A 14,146-nucleotide genomic window follows, 5' to 3' on the forward strand; every position below is an offset into this window, starting at 1 on the left:
ACAATATATATGCAAATAATGTTATGTATAATATACAAACATTTTGTACATATTGTTTATTGCAAATAAAACAAAGTATGAACAAAAGCAGAGGCTGCACACAGGCTACTTACTTGTTGTAAGTTGTGCCATCCCAGCGACAATTGTGTCATAAAGACACTTAAAACAAACAAAAAACTTGGAACGAGAAGTGTATATCACGAAGGTACAAATGTACACGAATCTTGTGTGTTTCACCAACCACACAGGCGCCATAAAATAATCGTAGTATCAAGGAATAAACTATTTCTGTAATAAGTACCATGATATTAATAAGGGAGAAGAACATTCCTAGATTGTTCTTCTCTTCCTCTTTCTTCTCTTGTTTCTGGTGATAGGAAGCAGTCATCCTGTAGCACAAAACTAATGTAAACATTCATGCTGTTGGCCTTGTTAATATAGTAAGTTAAAGTTTGTATGTGAGTTATTTCTAGGTACAGTGAGCCCTCTGTTATTTGCTTGCACTGGATTAATTTTTCCTAAGTCGTTTGCAGCTCCACAATAATTGCGGCCGATGCTTCAATGGACGCCATTATGCATCGATGCAAAAAGCGAAATCATAGCGGAAGTGCAGAGATCGCCCGCTTTAATATTTAACAAACATTTTTCACAGCAATGAGCAGCAGCGGAGAGCAACATTAGTTTTAAGATTTTACTTTTCAGCTTACGCCGAGAGCCAGGATATGATGGTAAGAGGGGTATTCTTCGAGTGTTGTATGGGTCCAGTTGAATATTTGAGTCCATGCTCTTAAAGTAAAAATACGCCGAGGCTAATTATAATGCTGTTATATTTTCATTCTCGAGTAAAAAAAAATAACTTAATAATTCTTGTATATTCGACCACACAATTACATTTATGTGTGGTTTTTACAGACACTGAACAAATAAATAAAATAAATATACTCCTGTAGAACAGTCACTTCATTTGGCGCCCAACTTTGTCATGTGAAAATTTATATAGTATATGTATGTGAGTTATGTACTTATATAATCATTGTGTGGTATTATGTCTATGTAAAAATTTTCTTTCATGCACAACAACCAACACCCTGAGATGGAAGAAAGAAGACGTTCTTGAGAAAGGAAACGAAAGGAATTGAAACAGCAAAACCTGTATAACAAAAAGGTAAGGCTTAAAGTGCAAGAGTCCTGGAAAAATTCGTGCGAAATATCAAGGTCATATGCACATGAGGAATCCTCAGTAAAAGTGGTAAGCAGTGCTAACAGTATAGTGAGTGCATATGTGTATTTATTTGTGTGTTTTATTTTGGAGGGTATATATGTAGATTTGTGTTAGTGTTCGAACATTTAGTTATGCCAAATTAAATCCAGGTGGGTAAAGTAGGTCAGGCAAAGTCATCTGTATCTGACGACCACAATTTGCTAGATACTTGACTAGAAAAGAGGCTCTGTGAATACCAAATAATGCACCACAGGGTAATGAACAAGTGATACATATAACTCTCCTGCATGTGCTGGGGGGAGAGTCAAATGTTAGGACGTGTGGAATACCGGCGTGTTCACCAATTGCCGACCCCTCTGCAGAATTTTTCGAAGACTCGATCAGAAACATGAACAAAGATAAGAAATTTTAGAGAAAAAACTGAGTAGCATACATTCCGCCCTTGTGGAAATGCATGATGTATGAAAAGAAATAGTCCAAAACGCAACTAGTCAGATACAAAATTTACAAATAGCTCACACTAGCCTTAAGGACGAAGTTCAAAACTTGGCAAGTCATGTCAAAAATGTAGCGCTTGAGGCACATCAGAATATAGACAAACATTTAGATGCCCAAGCACTAAAGGTCGAAAAAGACTTTGATGAGTAACTATCCGTAAAGGATCGCGAAATCTCAGCAAAGATCGAAGTAAGCATAAAATTAGCTGTTGAACAAGTGACAGCGAAAAAGACTTTGATGAGTAACTATCCGTAAAGGATCGCGAAATCTCAGCAAAGATCGAAGTAAGCATAAAATTAGCTGTTGAACAAATGACAGCGGATCTGAGCGCGAAAACCGACGCCACCGATGCCACAATTCTAGCATAATTAGTTCAGCTAGTCACGTGTACCAGTGGAATTATTCGTTTGGCAAAGAGACGTCGCTCGGAGATTAACCGAACTGGAAAAGCAAGCTGACAGTCGAAGACCAGTAGCCAGTCAGATTCCTGGGTTGGAAATGAGCAATAACGTAAACAATATGCAAAGCACTTATGCGCATGGACCACCTGTTGACAACAGCAATTCACAGTGCGGAAAGCCTTGCTGTTCACCACCGGATATAAGGATGGAAATGGACAGTTTTAATTCACTGTTCCATAAAGAGGATAATGTTGTTAAACATAGGCAGTTTCAACCATTCAACTATGACACCCAATTGTTTTCATTAAAAGCTTCTGTAATATTTTTCCGTGGGGCTGGAAGGAAAGGCCAAGAATTCAATTCACTGTATCACTAATTCAAAGTGACATGGCACTCTGGGTAATGGACGCATAACATAACTAATTAGATAAGCAGGCTCCATTTATTCCTCTATAAATATTGTTTTTCCTGTATTAGTATGTATTGTACATATTTTCGGTAGGAAACAAATGTCGATGTTTTAATATGTTGTTTCATTTCTCAGCACTTTACCACACAAAACTGATCAAGAATTTACATTGTAAAGTTTGCTTTGGCTATTACTAAACTTAATTGCTGTTACTTCCTCGATTCTGATATTATACTCCAACTTTTTGTATCAGATATGGTAACTCATAAGTTTGCTTTTGCCATTCAGTACAGGGCTAAGCTTATTCATGTGACGTGACGTGGTGGACAGCGTGAATGCAGCTTGGTGTGACTGTGCTGTAGTGTCACAGCCGGTGTGAACTGGCCACAGAATTATGCATCTCTTCAAGCTGCTGGAAATATTAATCACAGCCTCACAATGCATTTATTCACATATTAAATTTCTTATCAAAAATCCAGATATAATATTAAAAGGAAAAATTATCTGCATTATCACTTAACCTTATAAAACTAACTCCTCTTTATCTACACTCCTGGAAATTGAAATAAGAACACCGTGAATTCATTGTCCCAGGAAGGGGAAACTTTATTGACACATTCCTGGGGTCAGATACATCACATGATCACACTGACAGAACCACAGGCACATAGACACAGGCAACAGAGCATGCACAATGTCGGCACTAGTACAGTGTATATCCACCTTTCGCAGCAATGCAGGCTGCTATTCTCCCATGGAGACGATCGTAGAGATGCTGGATGTAGTCCTGTGGAACGGCTTGCCGTGCCATTTCCACCTGGCGCCTCAGTTGGACCAGCGTTCGTGCTGGACGTGCAGACCGCGTGAGACGACGCTTCATCCAGTCCCAAACATGCTCAATGGGGGACAGATCCGGAGATCTTGCTGGCCAGGGTAGTTGGCTTACACCTTCTAGAGCACGTTGGGTGGCACGGGATACATGCGGACGTGCATTGTCCTGTTGGAACAGCAAGTTCCCTTGCCGGTCTAGGAATGGTAGAATGATGGGTTCGATGACGGTTTGGATGTACCGTGCACTATTCAGTGTCCCCTCGACGATCACCAGTGGTGTACGGCCAGTGTAGGAGATCGCTCCCCACACCATGATGCCGGGTGTTGGCCCTGTGTGCCTCGGTCGTATGCAGTCCTGATTGTGGCGCTCACCTGCACGGCGCCAAACACGCATACGACCATCATTGGCACCAAGGCAGAAGCGACTCTCATCGCTGAAGACGACACGTCTCCATTTGTCCCTCCATTCACGCCTGTCGCGACACCACTGGAGGCGGGCTGCACGATGTTGGGGCGTGAGTGGAAGACGGCCTAACGGTGTGCGGGACCGTAGCCCAGCTTCATGGAGACGGTTGCGAATGGTCCTCGCCGATACCCCAGGAGCAACAGTGTCCCTAATTTGCTGGGAAGTGGCGGTGCGGTCCCCTACGGCACTGCGTAGGATCCTACGGTCTTGGCGTGCATCCGTGCGTCGCTGCGGTGTGGTCCCAGGTCGACGGGCACGTGCACCTTCCGCCGACCACTGGCGACAACATCGATGTACTGTGGAGACCTCACGCCCCACGTGTTGAACAATTCGGCGGTACGTCCACCCGGCCTCCCGCATGCCCACTATACGCCCTCGCTCAAAGTCCGTCAACTGCACATACGGTTCACGTCCACGCTGTCGTGGCATGCTACCAGTGTTAAAGACTGCGATGGAGCTCCGTATGCCACGGCAAACTGGCTGACACTGACGGCGACGGTGCACAAAGGCTGCGCAGCTAGCGCCATTCGACGGCCAACACCGCGGTTCCTGGTGTGTCCGCTGTGCCGTGCGTGTGATCATTGCTTGTACAGCCCTCTCGCAGTGTCCGGAGCAAGTATGGTGGGTCTGACACACCGGTGTCAATGTGTTCTTTTTTCCATTTCCAGGAGTGTATATTGAATACTAACAATACCAAAAACTTGTATGTAATTCTTTAAATAGATTAATGACATATTATAATCAGAAGCTTGTTATTGGTTTGAAGCCGAAAATGGGGAACACATTGTGAGCAAACTGTCATTTTGATATAAAATGGTTTAGTATTGGGAATCACAGTTTGTATATATAAAGATAAAATTAGACAGTGCAGTATTGTAGGCAATCAACACGCACCTTTTTCCTGGGGTTAGTTGATATTGGCTTGTTATAAGCTGCAAAGTAAAGAGTTGTCATGTGTTTCTTGTAGTAAGGGAGTAAGAAAAGTACTTCCTCCGGCCATGATGCAAAAGAGGTCCTTGCTGCTATTACACATGAATGTGTAATATTCTTTTTGTTGCAATTATTAGCTTCTTGCCCAGATTTGAGAATCTATTTGAATCAGCCAGGGACAAGTAAGTTCTTGATACAAGTCCACCGTTGAGTTCATTACTGTCAACAAAGTTGTTCCTGGAGCCATTTGAAGTATAAATAGGCATATACAAAATATGAATTTATTGATGAAATATTCAAATTGTTGTAAAACAAACACATTGGCCACCTCCCTGTTTCCAGAGTACAGTCCATGTCCTGCCAAATCTGATCCAGAGTATCGAGAGCTTTCTTGGTCTGGTTATATGTGAGTGCTATTTCTGTTTTTTTATGTGATCTGAATAGATGAGTGGTCATTCATGCTTGAAACTGGAGTTAGGAGACAGCTGTCATACCCCTGGGAACAAGCGAAAAGCCTGTAGTGACTCCCCTGCTGCAGTATTTCAAGTCCACAAATTCAGTTGGAAGATCTTTCTGATTCTTCTTTGTTGTCTCTGCAACTCACAAACCATAATCAGCCTTTAGTTTCCTTTGAAGAGGCTCAATCATGAGCTAGTTGTCCATAGTAATATTTCTGTGCAAAACCTTCATTTCATCAAACAATTGTTATAAAAATTGGTCTGCTATTGCCACTGCATCTCGAGTTTCTCCTTTCCCAAGGTATTGAATGGCCTTTATCATGCAGGTAGTAGCATTATCACAAATCATGACTAGTTTCAGGGAATATTTGTTGGTATTAAGGCCAATTTACACTGGCTGTCACGTTATATCACGTCCAATTCCATAAAAGATTCTGCAATGCGTTTCAAATGGCGGCAACTACACTGGCCGCCCCAAACCATCATGTCACTTCACAGCACCATCACGGTTCCTCATGAAGAAGATTTTGGCAGCTGACATCATTCGTCCATTGCTGATCACGTGGCCTGCAAGCTCATTTCCTCTTGACACATGGTCATGTACAGATCTCCATATTCCGATTTGTTGTGGTTTTCGTTATTAATATCAGTTAATTTTTGTTCATTATTTTGTATAAATTGTTTCGTTTCGTTATTTCTTTTGTTGATATTTATAATTCCATAATAAATGACGAACGATTAATTGAAGCAATGAGGCAGCAGTCTGAACTGTATGATGTGAGCCTAATAAATTGCTTTCCCTCAAGTGTATCTGTAAAGTGGATTTTTATACATACTGGTACAGTATTTAATATCTTACAATGAAGTGCATTGCAGTATGGTTCCAACTTGAGGTGGAAAAAAGTACTGTGTGTATAATCAGATTGATTCATATCTTGAATATGTTGTCAGGCATTTGTACTGTTTCATAAAGAAACCGACTCAAATTTTTAGCCACAGTAAGTTGTTTCTGTAAATATATGTTTGCAGCAGGCTTATTTATTGTTAAGTAGATCTCTGGATCATGTAAAACAGCTTAGCAAACGCCAGTGGTGAACATTTATGTGGTTTCACTGCCCAACCCCTGTACAAATAAGGCACTTGAACTATTCAAAGCCAAATATAAGATGTAAAGGTAACCTATAAATCTTGAAGGGAAAAGTATTGAAGGAGGTATTTGCATTTGCACTAGACCAGCCACTAATCTTAACCTCAAATAAACCAATTTTTCATGGCATGCCATTGCAGTTGGTAACACTGTATTCCTTTTGGTAATTCTGGTTTCAGTTTAACGTAACAAATGAATAAAATTGATTGTTCTACTTGCTAAAATATAAAATGAAGATTCCTCTTCTGTGAACTCCTTGTGTAGTGTGTGAAATTTCCCTTCTGTGCGACATACTGGAATTTTTCGGATTCACACTCTTTTTTGTGTTGTTTTGCACTCCCAATAAATATAAATTTCGTATGGATGTGGATTCCAAACCTACATACATGAACTACTACATTGTGTGTGTGCACTTCATGTGCAGATCTTAAATGTAGTATATTTTTCCTTGGTATTTTCCTGCTCTGCCTAACTGGTTGTGTTTTCCAGCAGTTTTCCCAAAGAATTCGTTATTCTCAGTTACTAAAAGAAAAGTAGATGCAGCTTGTCCTTCATTAGAAAATGTAAGAAAGGCACTTCTTGAGCCACTTCTCTTTCTTTGGTTATTGGTACCTACAGATGAATCTCTCTTTCTTTTGTTGTTCCCACTTTCAATATCTTAGAGTCAATGTAATGGATTTTCATCTTCATAGTTTTCTTTCTCTTTTGGGGAAAAAATCAGAATTCCTTTGAATGCCATCGGAATTCTAAAATTTTTCAATGTTCTTCCTCATCTTATGTCCTCCATTCTCCAATCCTCTAACTCGAATTCATTCGCAATCTGACATTTTCTGTCTTCATCATCATTACACTGAAAGTACAGTAACACTTAGCTCACTCAACTCAATGTTTACAAATATTGTGTGCTGCGTACGATTCGTACAGTACACATTTACACTGAAATTTTGTTCCACAAATTTATTTAGTGAATGTAAATGCTAAAACACCGCAGCAATGTATTAATGTCTAGCACACATTTACGTTAATAATACATCTTCTTTATGTAGACAAATTTTCTGTGAGCACTAACCATACACAAATTTTCATAGTGAACTTGCCTTTCTGCTCTGTTCTTGATACTCTACTGATTAGCCACATTCGTTCCTGCTGGATTCCACTTCCTTACTGCATGCTTGAAGCATCCAGACTATACCCTGCTATGTACTGCTACATGTACATATTACATATCATTAGTGTTCTAGGGTTAATGAATTAACTTTGGCAGAGATGTATAGTGAAATATACAGCTATAAAATCCTGAAAATCTACCTGTGGAAATGAAATTTCTAAGATATAGTAGAAATGTTTTCTAATGTAGATTAAAAATGTTTCTTGAATAACTGAAACAAAAAAGTAATTTATGTCATCTACACATACAAATTATGGAAGTGGGCAGTATTTTTTCATTTATATAGTTATTGTTAATATGATCTATGGAACAAGTAATTATCTACCTAACTTTAGATTCACCTTTCATCACTGGGATAAATGAAGTGACATTGAACTCACTTTTCCTCTAGTTGAAACCCTTATCATTAGGTGCCACTTGTCCCATACATCAATAACCAATAGCATTTCACAATATTCGCATCAGATCACATGATGACACTGCTTGCTACTGCAAAGACCCTACTGGATTTCGTTGTATTCTGTTTTTTTGCATGTCAGAACAGTATGCCATTTGAAGGCAATTGCGCATCAAAGATTTATTAAAAATGTCATTCTTGGTACTGTTCATTAGAACTAAAAGTAATTTAAGGACACATCAGCAGATATCCTGTAATAAACAATATTCTGGCCAAGATTTCTCTCTAAACATCATCATCTCATGGTTAGACACATGTGGGTGTGATGTTGTAGGAAGCAGAATTGCGTCCTGCTACATTAAAGTATTTTTCCCCATTTTCACATTTGTAATACAATATGGCTTTTCCGTAGTTATGTATATTCTGCAATGAAACTTCCTGGCAGATTGAAACTGTGTCTCAGACAGAGACTCGAAATCGGGACCTTTACCTTTCGTGGGCAAGTGCTCTACCAATTGAGCTACCCAAGCACAACTCACGTCCTGTCCTCACAGCTTTACTTCTGCCAGAACCTCGTCTCCTACTTTACAGAAGCTCTCCTGCGAACCTTGCAGAACTAGCAGCCCTGAAAGAAATGATATTGCGGAGATACGGCTTAGCCACAGCCTGGGGGATGCTTCCAGAATGAGATTTTCACTCTGCAGCAGAGTGTGCGTTGATATGAAGGTTCACAGCAGAGCTTCTGTAAAGTTTGGAAGTTAGGAGACGAGGTACCGGCAGAAGTAAAGCTGTGAGGGCGGGGCGTGAGTCGTGCTTGGGTAGCTCAGTTGGTAGAGCACTTGCCCACGAAAGCCAAAGGTCCCGAGTTCGCGTCTTGGTCCGGCACGCAGTTTTACTCTGCCAGGAAGTTTCATATCAGTGCACACGCCGCTGCAGAGTGAAAATCTCATTCTATATTCTTCAATGTTCGGTATTATTTACATATGAGAGCATGGTCTCTCTAGAACAAGGTTCTTCGATGCTATTTCTTCTGTCTGATTAAAAGACGGAAGATGGGGCTCCTTAAAGTGAAACCATCAGCTAATGATATTTGTATTCTAGCTTGTTATGAATTCTTTGGTCTTCAAGGCCAATACACACTTCCCTTCACACCACATCACATCAGGGGACTGATGACCTCAGATGTGAAGTCCAATAGTGCTCAGAGCCATTTGAACATCATATTCTACCAAAACAATCTGCATTTCAAATGGCTCCATCCACACTGACCATCCTGTCACATCATGTCACGTTTTATCATATCATGGCACCATCAATGTTTCTCAGGAAGAAAGTTTTGATGGCTGATGTCATCCATCCATTGTTGATCACGTAACCCTCAGTCTCATTTTCTTCCAACATATGGCTCTACACACATCTCCATATTTCGTTTTGACGTGGTTTCTGTTGTTGATATCACACGTTTGTTGATCGCTATGTTTCTTATTTGTTATAATTTTTTTTCGTTATTTCTTTTGTCAAAATTTATAATTTGGTAGTAAGTGAAGAAATATTAGTTGAAGCAGTGAAGCAGCAACCTGAACTGTACAAGTGTGTGCTAAATTATTTGCCATCTACTACTTTTGTAAAATAATGTATTTAATATTTTGCAATGAAATGGATTGCAATATGGCTCCAATTTGAACCGAAAAAGTTACTGTGGGTAGAATCAGGTTGGTTAGTAAGTGGAAATTATTTGTATGTTGTCAGGAATTTGTCATGTTTCATGAACAAATGGACTGAAACCTTCACAGACTACATCAGGGGCAAAATGTTCTGTTTGTGAAGTATACATTAAGTAATGTACTGTAACAGTGGCAAAATGCTTTGCTGATGGAGTACATATGAACTAATGTGTTAGAGTTGCTTGTTTAAGTATGTATTTGTGACAGGCTTGGTTATTGTTAAGTTGTTCTCTGGATTCTTTGTGAAATAGTTTTGTAAGCATCAGTGGTCAATATTTACTTGGTTTCACTAGCAAATCCCAGTACAAATTTGGCATTTGAACAGTTAAAAACCAAATACAAGATATAAAGAAAACATATAAATCTTGAAGGGAAATATGCTAGGGAGATATGAATATTGCACAAAAATTTGCACTGGTCTGGAAACTAAACATAATTATAAACAAGTCAATTGTTCACGGGATGTGAAGGCAGCTCAAACCACTGTGTCCCTTCTAGGAATTCTACTTGCAGTTTGACATAGCAAAAGAAAAAAACTGGTACTTCCACTTTCTAAAAGACTTAAAAAATGCTGATTCACCTTTCTTGAGCTTCTTGTATAGTGTGTGAAATTCCTGTTCACACTCCATTTTGTGTTGAGTTGCACTTCTTTCTTCCTTCTCTAATATACAATCTATCCCTGCAAACTGCAAACCATTTGAGTCCGATAAGTGTCATTTTCATACAAATGTGGTCTTCAGCATACACTTTTAGAAACCACCATGTTGTGTATGAGTTCTTCACGTGAAAAACAGTGGAAGATCATCTTACAAACATAGCAATTCCGGCGAAAAAACAGTTGACAGCCTAACGAGTTGAGATAATGTGACATGAATTGACTTGACGCGATGTTACATGATGTACAGTGTGAATACACCTACATATGATGGTGCCGTGATGTGATGGTGCCATGACGGCCAGTGTGAATCGAATTTTGCTGAGGGTGTGGGTAGGCAGAAACCTAAGAGAACATCTTAAATTGACACAATTGGAAGAAGTGGCAAATACATTTACATTCGTGCAATAAGTGTTTGTGGCTTCATCATAAGTCACATTTGGATGCACCTTTTTTATTTTACTTTCTTTATTTCGTGATGATACTAGGTTTGGTCACCTGTGTCCATTTTCAAACCATCCTACAAGGAAATTTACAGTTGACATGACAATTTTATACAAACATGACACATATATGCAATACAATTATAGTACACTGATATATACAGGGTGTCCCAGCTAGCTTGTCCACCCAAACGTTGAACGGCATTACCTTTTTTGTAACGGATTGACGATAAGCGAAGTTAACTTTGTGACTAATGTTGCGGTAGCCTATGGGATAAATACCTGCTGGAATGTACGACGTTAATGCAGGATGGCAGCAGACCGTATTATTCGTTTCGGAGCTCTTGATAAGTATGGAAGTGTGATTACGCATGTCAATCACATCGCGATTACGGGCAGCATGGTGTTCACGCCTGAGCCTCAGGACGTGCGCTAGCAGCGCATGTCGGGTGTTTCAAGCGTCAACTTCGCGTCTCAATATCTCGGGATGTAATCGGAATATTGCGATGCAATCAATGCCATTGTGTATGTGCTTTGTCATGCTATGGATTGCTGAAGAAAAAATATAGGAGGTCAATTTAAAAATCATAAATATGTGTTAAAAACACATATGTATTTGTTTTAGAATGTTTCCAAATATGTACATTCATAGGACCCAGCCCTACATTGATACCGGTAAAAGTCGTTTTCCAATAGCTGTTATTGTTCCAGAGATATTTTGGGTGGACAAGATAGCTGGGACACCCTGTATGTAAGATATAAAAATTTGTCATGGTTATTTAGTTTTACAAGTTGACTTACTAGCTGCTTGCCATATCATAAGTATGACAATGCACAAAAACAATGTACAAAAACTGCCTGTGCAGTGATGATCAAAGCGGCACTATATTGACTCAGCATCAATAAATAAACCACATTGGATGGACATAGACATTAGACAACTGGTGTGAAGAGACACCAATGCAGGTGATAGCCTATGTACAAAAACTGCCTGTGCAGTGATGATCAAAGTGGCACTATGTTGACTTAGCGTCAGTAAATAAACCACACTGGATGGACGTAGACATTAGACAACTGGTGTGAAGAGACACCAGTAGTTACTGCGAAAAAGCCTAGAGGCTGCTGACAGGGGCGTGCATCGAAGATCAAACATGTACTGACTAGACATTACATTGTTTCTTTCATCAACTCAATACAGACCTAAAAAGATCCTACAATTCCAAAAAATTATTTTGCTAAGACCATTCATTTGTCTCCAATGGGTCGTGTTTATATTCGTGTTCGTCACAAAAGCTTAGCTGCGATCAAATCGTTAACAACACTTTTGTAAATTCAGCAGTCAAAACAAAGATCACACTACATGGTGAGTTAATAGTGAACTCTGTGCAAAATATAGAATCGACGTTGATGTTATGGTATCTGAATGTCATTTTTACCATAATCTCCATACTTGACATTTTACACCTCGCTAAATAATTAATTCAAAACGAAATACATACTTAACTGTAGCAAGCAACACTATTTGCCAAGACAACAATTCAATACAAGTTGCGCTACAAATCACAAAATGTTTTCAATGAATCTTTACAACACACCAGTGTTCCAGAAGCAGATCCCAGCAACACATGTGCTGACGTGTTGAAAATATGCATCAAGTTTCATTTCTGTGCCCTTTTTCACAAAATAGCTCCAGTGACAAAATACACTATTCCATGAATGTATTGCTGACAAATTGTTCCCATAACGTTGCAGATGTAAACATTAAGCTTTCGTTATGTCTTACTTAACCAGTAGGATGTTTACAGAGGGAACATTTCCAGACTGCCTTAAACTGACAATAGTATTGCCCATATACAAAAAGAGAGACAAAAATTCACCCCAAAATTACAAACCTATAGCAATAGTGCCAATATAATCTAAAATTATTGAAAAATTAATGAAACACCAATTAAACGATTTTTTTGAGTATCACAACCTTCTCAATAAGGCTCAGTATGGATTCCGAACTGGGCTATCAACAATAAAAGCAGTTCAGGAAGTTGTCTTATCAATATTAAAAGGTTTTGAAAGTAGGGAACATACCTATACAACTTTAGTTGATTTAACCATGGCATTTGACGCTGTCTCACACAGCATTTTAATTAAGAAACTAGAAAAATATGGAATAACTGAAACAGAACTATTACTGCTGAAATCATATTTGAGAAACAGAAACCAAATGGTCTATATAAATTCAAACTACAAATCTGACCTCCTCAAGGTAAAATATGGAATCCCACAAGGATCTGTACTGGGACCTTTCTTATTCGTTGTGTATGTGAATGACCTGCCCAACACATTGCCACATAAATCTGTAATGTATGCTGACGATACAACTTTTATCACGTCACATAATGATGTGTATGTTGTCAAACAAATGAACAAATCCATGATGAAAATGCAGCTCACTGGTTCCATGAAAATAGGCTGTCATTAAATAAAAATAAAACTGAACACATTCTCTTTTCCCTTAGAGATATTAATGATGGACCTAATGAACTCAGACATTCAGTAAAATTGCTAGGCATTTAACCTTTTACTAAATTGTGATGGAATACCCACACAGAAAAGCTGTGCAGTAAGTTGGCAAGAGTTCTATATCTCCTTAGGAAACTGAAGGGTTGTGTCAGTAAGGAATACATACTTATGGCATACCATGCCTTTTTTCATACTCATCTGCATTATGGAATACTTCTTTGGGGAAACTCTGCTGGGGCAAAAGATGTTTTCCTCTGGCAGAAGAAAGCCATTAGACGTATTTTTAGTGTGAGCAATTTAACTTCTTGCAGACAGTACTTCATTGAGCACAAAATTCTTACAGGTCCCAGTCTATATACACTTTTAGAGACATGGCTGAGAGAGAAAGCATTCTATAGCGTAAGTGAATTCCTACATAATGAAAAAATATGATACTCTATTATTACAAATGTGATTGTGAACAAACAAACTGTAATTTATGTCGTACAACCATACTGACCTTTTGTATAATCATATAACGTATGTTAACTTTTGTGTGATCATTTGTACCACAACCTGCATAACTACGTAACTACTGACGTTATGTATAATCATTTGTATAACCATCTGACGATGCCTATACAACACAACAGTTTTCTACAGGCAAATAAATATGAAAATATAAATATGAAATAGAGCCTATGACAGACTGCACAGAAGTCCACCTGAAATGGAGCAGTCATATTGGCTACCCTGGATTGCCATTGGTTCCTTAAATTTCGGACCGAGCTGTCCCTAAAGGCCTGCCCACATGCAATATCTGTCTGCACAGATATCTCCGAAAATGTCTGTGCATGCAATATATCGCTGCAAATGTGGTATGTTCATTTGACACATGATC

The sequence above is a fragment of the Schistocerca americana genome, chromosome 1, assembly GCF_021461395.2.
Source record: "Schistocerca americana isolate TAMUIC-IGC-003095 chromosome 1, iqSchAmer2.1, whole genome shotgun sequence".
NCBI lineage: Eukaryota > Metazoa > Arthropoda > Insecta > Orthoptera > Acrididae > Schistocerca > Schistocerca americana.